Source organism: Buteo buteo, unplaced genomic scaffold (assembly GCF_964188355.1).
Source record: "Buteo buteo unplaced genomic scaffold, bButBut1.hap1.1 HAP1_SCAFFOLD_247, whole genome shotgun sequence".
NCBI classification, from domain to species: domain Eukaryota; kingdom Metazoa; phylum Chordata; class Aves; order Accipitriformes; family Accipitridae; genus Buteo; species Buteo buteo.
Window position 1 is genome coordinate 82501 of NW_027439411.1, and position 7468 is coordinate 89968.

Here is a 7468-nt window from a genome sequence, read left to right on the forward strand (position 1 = left end):
GGGGCAGTACCCGCATACCCCCCGCCCGGTACTCCGGGGCAGTACCGGTACCCCCGCCCGGTACTCCTTGGTAGTACCCGTAACCCCCGCCTGTACTCCTTGGTAGTACCCGTATACCCCCGCCCGGTACTCCGGGGCAGTACCCGTATGCCCCCGCCCGGTACTCCGGGGTACTACCCGTAACCCCCACCTGTACTCCTTCGTAGTACCCGCATACCCCCGCCCGGTACTCCGGGGCAGTCCCCGTATGCCCCCGCCCGGTACTCCGGGGTACTCCGGGGTACACCTGATGTCCCTACGGGCGCGCGGGTTTAGACCCACCCTTCCTACCCGACCGTCCTCCTTAGGCCCGGTCTCCCTAGGCGACGATCCGGGATAGAACCCGTTCCCCCACCAGTACTCTGGGCCCGTGGCGGAACCCTTTGTGACGCGCCAGTGTTCCGCCTGCTGTCCCTACGGGCGCGCGGTGTTAGATCCCGGCCCCCCATCCTGACCCTCCAGGGTAGGCCCGGTATCCCTACCTGATGCTCCGGGGTAGGCCTGGCGTTGCTTCCCAGCGCTCTGGTGTAGTACCGGTACCCCCGCCCGGTACTCCGGGGCAGTACCCCTGCCCCCGCCCGGTACTCCGGGGTAGTACCCGTATACCGCCGCCCGGTACTCCGGGGCAGTACCCGTGAGCCCGCCCGGTACTCCGGGGTAGTACCCGTATACCCCCGCACGGTACTCCGGGGCAGTACCCGTATACCCCCGCCCGGTACCCCGGGGTAGTACCCGTGTACCCCCGTCAGTACTCCGGGGCAGTACCGGTACCCCCGCCCGGTACTCCGGGGAAGTACCCATATACCTCCACCCGTTCCTCCGGGGCAGTACCCGCATACCCCCGCCCGGTACTCCGGGGTAGTACCCGTATACCCCCGCCCGGTACTCCGGGGCAGTACCCGTGAGCCCGCCCGGTACTCCGGGGTAGTACCCGTATACCCCCGCCCGGTACTCTGGGGCAGTACCCGTGTACCCCCGTCAGTACTCTGGGGCAGTACCGGTACCCCCGCCCGGTACGCCGGGGGAAAAACTGCTGTCCCTACGGGCGCGCGAGTTTAGACCCAGCCTTCCTACCCGACCCTCCGCCTTACGCCCGGTGTCCCCAGGCGACGTTCCGGGATAGAACCCGTTCCCCCACCAGTACTCTGGGCCCGTGGCGGAACCCTTTGTGATGTGCCGGAGTTCTACCTGCTGTCCCTACGGGCACGCGGCGATGGATCCCGGCCCCCCATCCTGACCCTCCAGGGTAGGCCCGGCCACCCTACCTGACCCTCTGGGGTCAGCCCGGTATCCCTACCCGACGCTCCGGGGTAGGCCTGACGCCCCTACCTCATCCTCCGGGGTAGTACCCGTACCCCTACCGGTGCTCCGGGATACACCTGCTGTCCCTACAGGCGCTCCGGGGTAGGCCCGGCCACCCTACCTGACCCTCTGGGGTCAGCCCGGTGTCCCTACCCGACGCTCTGGGGTACGCCTGGCGCCCCTACCTCATGCTCCGGGGTAGTACCGGTACCCCTGCCGGTGCTCCGGGGTACACCTGCTGTCCCTACAGGCGCTCCGGGGTAGGCCCGGCCACCCTACCTGACCCTCTGGGGTCAGCCCGGTATCCCTACCCGACGCTCCGGGGTAGGCCTGGCGCCCCTACCTCATGCTCCGGGGTAGTACCGGTACCCCTACCGGTGCTCCGGGGTACACCTGCGGTCCCTACAGGCGCTCCGGGGTAGGCCCGGCCACCCTACCTGACCCTCTGGGGTCAGCCCGGTATCCCTACCCGACGCTCCGGGGTAGGCCTGGCGCCCCTTCCTCATCCTCCGGGGTAGTACCGGTACCCCTACCGGTGCTCCGGGGTACACCTGCGGTCCCTACAGGCGCTCCGGGGTAGGCCCGGCCACCCTACCTGACCCTCTGGCGTCAGCCCGGTGTCCCTACCCGACGCTCCGGGGTAGGCCTGGCGCCCATTCCTCATCCTCCGGGGTAGTACCGGTACCCCTACCGGTGCTCCGGGGTACACCTGCGGTCCCTACAGGCGCTCCGGGGTAGGCCCGGCCACCCTACCTGACCCTCTGGGGTCAGCCCGGTATCCCTACCCGACGCTCCGGGGTAGGCCTGGCGCCCCTACCTCATCCTCCGGGGTAGTACCGGTACCCCTGCCGGTGCTCCGGGATACCCCTGCTGTCCCTACAGGCGCTCCGGGGTAGGCCCGGCCACCCTACCTGACCCTCTGGGGTCAGCCCGGTGTCCCTACCCGACGCTCCGGGGTAGGCCTGGCGCCCCTTCCTCATCCTCCGGGGTAGTACCGGTACCCCTACCGGTGCTCCGGGGTACACCTGCGGTCCCTACAGGCGCTCCGGGGTAGGCCCGGCCACCCTACCTGACCCTCTGGGGTCAGCCCGGTATCCCTACCCGACGCTCCGGGGTAGGCCTGGCGCCCCTACCTCATCCTCCGGGGTAGTGCCGGTACCCCTGCCGGTGCTCCGGGGTACACCTGCGGTCCCTACAGGCGCTCCGGGGTAGGCCCGGCCACCCTACCTGACCCTCTGGGGTCAGCCCGGTATCCCTACCCGACGCTCCGGGGTAGGCCTGGCGCCCCTACCTCATCCTCCGGGGTAGTGCCGGTACCCCTACCGGTGCTGCGGGGTACACCTGCGGTCCCTACAGGCGCTCCGGGGTAGGCCCGGCCACCCTACCTGACCCTCTGGGGTCAGCCCGGTATCCCTACCCGACGCTCCGGGGTAGGCCTGGCGCCCCTACCTCATCCTCCGGGGTAGTGCCGGTACCCCTGCCGGTGCTCCGGGGTACACCTGCGGTCCCTACAGGCGCTCCGGGGTAGGCCCGGCCACCCTACCTGGCCCTCTGGGGTCAGCCCGGTATCCCTACCCGACGCTCCGGGGTAGGCCTGGCGCCCCTACCTCATGCTCCGGGGTAGTGCCGGTACCCCTACCGGTGCTCCGGGGTACACCTGCGGTCCCTACAGGCGCTCCGGGGTAGGCCCGGCCACCCTACCTGACCCTCTGGGGTCAGCCCGGTGTCCCTACCCGACGCTCCGGGGTAGGCCTGGCGCCCCTACCTCATCCTCCGGGGTAGTACCGGTACCCCTGCCGGTGCTCCGGGGTACACCTGCGGTCCCTACAGGCGCTCCGGGGTAGGCCCGGCCACCCTACCTGACCCTCTGGGGTCAGCCCGGTATCCCTACCCGACGCTCCGGGGTAGGCCTGGCGCCCCTACCTCATCCACCGGGGTATTGCCGGTACCCCTACCGGTGCTCCGGGGTACACCTGCGGTCCCTACAGGCGCTCCGGGGTAGGCCCGGCCACCCTACCTGACCCTCTGGGGTCAGCCCGGTATCCCTACCCGACGCTCCGGGGTAGGCCTGGCGCCCCTACCTCATCCTCCGGGGTAGTGCCGGTACCCCTGCCGGTGCTCCGGGGTACACCTGCGGTCCCTACAGGCGCTCCGGGGTAGGCCCGGCCACCCTACCTGACCCTCTGGGGTCAGCCCGGTATCCCTACCCGACGCTCCGGGGTAGGCCTGGCGCCCCTACCTCATCCACCGGGGTAGTGCCGGTACCCCTACCGGTGCTCCGGGGTACACCTGCGGTCCCTACAGGCGCTCCGGGGTAGGCCCGGCCACCCTACCTGACCCTCTGGGGTCAGCCCGGTATCCCTACCCGACGCTCCGGGGTAGGCCTGGCGCCCCTTCCTCATCCTCCGGGGTAGTGCCGGTACCCCTACCGGTGCTCCGGGGTACACCTGCTGTCCCTACAGGCGCTCCGGGGTAGGCCCGGCCACCCTACCTGACCCTCTGGGGTCAGCCCGGTATCCCTACCCGACGCTCCGGGGTAGGCCTGGCGCCCCTACCTCATCCTCCGGGGTAGTGCCGGTACCCCTGCCGGTGCTCCGGGGTACACCTGCGGTCCCTACAGGTGCTCCGGGGTAGGCCCGGCCACCCTACCTGACCCTCTGGGGTCAGCCCGGTATCCCTACCCGACGCTCCGGGGTAGGCCTGGCGCCCCTACCTCATCCTCCGGGGTAGTGCCGGTACCCCTACCGGTGCTCCGGGGTACACCTGCGGTCCCTACAGGCGCTCCGGGGTAGGCCCGGCCACCCTACCTGACCCTCTGGGGGTCAGCCCGGTATCCCTACCTGATGCTCCGGGGTAGTCCTGGCCTCCTTACCTGTGTCTCCGGGTAAACCTGGCCACGCTGCAGGGTCGGCCTGCACTCCCTGGCCGCGCTACGGGCCGGTCCTGATTAGTGTATTAAGACCGCTCCGCGATTCCACTTTCTTAAAATTTATTGTGTCTGACAGCTTGTCTTTTACCGCGCACGCAGGCAGGCAGGCAGGCAGGCACGCGTCAAAAACGTGAGAGCAAAGCGTTACCCGCAGTCGGTGTACTTTATCGGTAACGACTTCTTCGGGAAGAGGCGCCGACGCTGCTCTCTCGTCTCTGTACGAGTCGGTGGCCGTCCGGGTACCGCGTGGCACCGTTGGCGTGGGATCCGCTCCTAAACGAATACAGAAGAATCGATACGCTATGAATCGTCATCGATTGAAGTTATTAACAGTTGACGAGCGATGCTGGATTGTATCGTTTATGGAGCGTCACCTACCGACTGATTTAGCGCTACGCGGTAATACGCTTTCTGGCAGTTCCTTAAATAACAAAACTCATTCGTTCACGCACGCTAGGTGTGCGTCCCTTCGTTAATAGCCGGAGAAGGAATACGTACGTACGTACGTACCTACCAGCGGATCGTCACGGATTGAATGTGACTCGATTAGTAGTCACCAGTATTATAAATTACCGACTCCTAAAGTTTGATTGCGGCACTCCTTTAGGACCTTGCGACGCTCTTGGTTAACGTTAGCGTTCTCCGGCCCCTGCGTTATCGCGCATTAACTGTTCATTGGCCTCCGAGGGACGGCGGTCTCGCAGGCCTCTGAAGAAAGCCAGTCGGCTGCCTGACAAGCGGTCCCTGTGGCCGAGGCCGACTTAGCCGAGCATCCTCGGAGACGACGAGCTCGCGTGGCCGCCGTGCCGGCTGACCGGCCCACCCCGGGGCCGTTTCCCCCCCGCTCCCGTCGCCGAAGGAGCGCGCCCCCCGCCACCGCCTAAGGCCGCTGGGACCTTCCTCACCGCTCGAACGCATCCCGCCGGCGACGGAGCCGCTGATGCCCCTCTGTCGGAAGCGCGGCGCGCCTCTCCGGCAGCCCTGGCTGGGGCCCTGGAGCCCCAGGTCTCTGCCCAGGCCGAGGCACGCGGCTGCTGCTTTGCCAGGGACGGGTCCGACCGGGAGCCGAGCGCATCGCCCGTAGGCAGGCACGGGCGCAGGCCGGACGTCGAAGCGGCCGACCACCCGGGCTGTAACAGAGAAAGCGGCGTTAGCGACACCGTTACAAATCTTTCTCATTTCCACCTGCGTGCGCGCCCGCACCCCGCCAAAACAGGCCCCCGGCCCGAACGCCCACCGCCTGCTGCTGCAGCCGCTCACCCGCCCTTAGACACACGCACGCGCACGCACGCACTGCCCCCCCCCATTCGAGTCCCCGCCCCAAACACCTCCCGCCCGCCACCGCACCCACTCGCACGGGGCTACACACGTGCGCACCCCCCCCCCGCAACCGGCCCCCCCCAGCCCAAACCCTCCACCCGCTGCCCCGCTCACAGTCGTGCGCTCAAAACGCACACGCGCGCAGCCCCCCCCCCCCCCCCCCCCCCCGCCCGAAACAGGGCCCCGGGCCGACACCCCCCACCCCCGTCACCCCGGGCCCGCCGCTGCACGCACACACACACCGCCCCCCCGCCCTCCCGCCACGCAGTTCGCGCCGAGCCTGGCTGCCCCTGCTCCCCCCTTCCGCCACCAGGCTTGCCGCCCCCGGTGGTGGAAGGCGGGAGACTTTAGGACCCTGCGGCGTCCCTGCCGGCTCCGTGCCCGGGCGGGAGAGGGGAGCCCCCCCGGTGCCCTGCCGTCTCTAAACCCCAGCTGCCGAGTCCCTATCCTGCCGCACCCGTGGCCCCGCTCCCGCCTTTCTTTCTCAGCCAGCCACGCACTCGCCCTGCTCCACTCCCGCCCGCCCCCGCCGCGGGGGGAAAACTAAAGGACCGGGGGGGTGGGACGGGGACGGGGACGGGGGAGAGAAGTAAAAAAAATAAAACTCCAACCGATCCAAACAGAAGCCTTCTCCGAAAAGACACACCGTCCCCCCTCGCCAGCCTGCCTCTGCGCCAGGCTCCCCGCCTGCTCGCCAGCCGCTCTCGCCCTGCTCCACTCCCGCCCGCCCCCGCCGCGGGGGGAAAACTAAACGACCGGGGGGGGGGGGGACGGGGACGGGGACGGGGACGGGGGAGAGAAGTAAAAAAAATAAAACTCCAACCGATCCAAACAGAAGCCTTCTCCGAAAAGACACACCGTCCCCCCTCGCCAGCCTGCCTCTGCGCCAGGCTCCCCGCCTGCTCGCCAGCCGCTCTCGCCCTGCTCCATTCCTGCCCGCCCCCGCCGCGGGGGGAAAACTAAACGACCGGGGGGGGGGGGGACGGGGACGGGGACGGGGACGGGGGAGAGAAGTAAAAAAAATAAAACTCCAACCGATCCAAACAGAAGCCTTCTCCGAAAAGACACACCGTCCCCCCTCGCCAGCCTGCCTCTGCGCCAGGCTCCCCGCCTGCTCGCCAGCCGCTCTCGCCCTGCTCCACTCCTGCCCGCCCCCGCCGCGGGGGGAAAACTAAACGACCGGGGGGGGGGGGGACGGGGACGGGGACGGGGACGGGGGAGAGAAGTAAAAAAAATAAAACTCCAACCGATCCAAACAGAAGCCTTCTCCGAAAAGACACACCGTCCCCCCTCGCCAGCCTACCTCTGCGCCAGGCTCCCCGCCTGCTCGCCAGCCGCTCTCGCCCCCCCTCTTTTCTAGCCTCCTTTCCCCGCCGCTGCTGCCGCCGCGACTGAGCAGCAGACCGTTGCCGTGGCGGGAAACACCACAGTTTCCGGGGGCCCCGTTGCCGGGCTGCAGACCACCCCACCCAGCCACCCGCCCCCCAACCCCCCGTCTCCAGGGCGCCGGAAAGTCTGTGATCGGGTGGGGCCGGGGGAGGGGGGGGGGGGGGGGGCTGCACCTACTGGCCTGCAGGTCCGGGACTGCAGCGCGGGGAGGGAGGGGGAGCACACCGGTGCAGGGGTGCGTGTAGCTGTGTGTGCCTGCGTCGCGTTCTGTGTGTGTGTGTGTGTGTGTGTGTGCGCGCGCCTCTGAGCGCGCGTGTGTCACCGGGGGGGGGGGGGTGGCAGTGCCTGCAGGATCGCAGATATGTATTTTAAAGTATTTATTTTATGAAAAAAAAGGAAAACGTCAAAAAAACACCAAAAAAAACCAGGCGGGGGGGGGGAGAAAAATTAAAAACAACCCCCCAAAAAAAGCCCAAGACCGCAAAAACC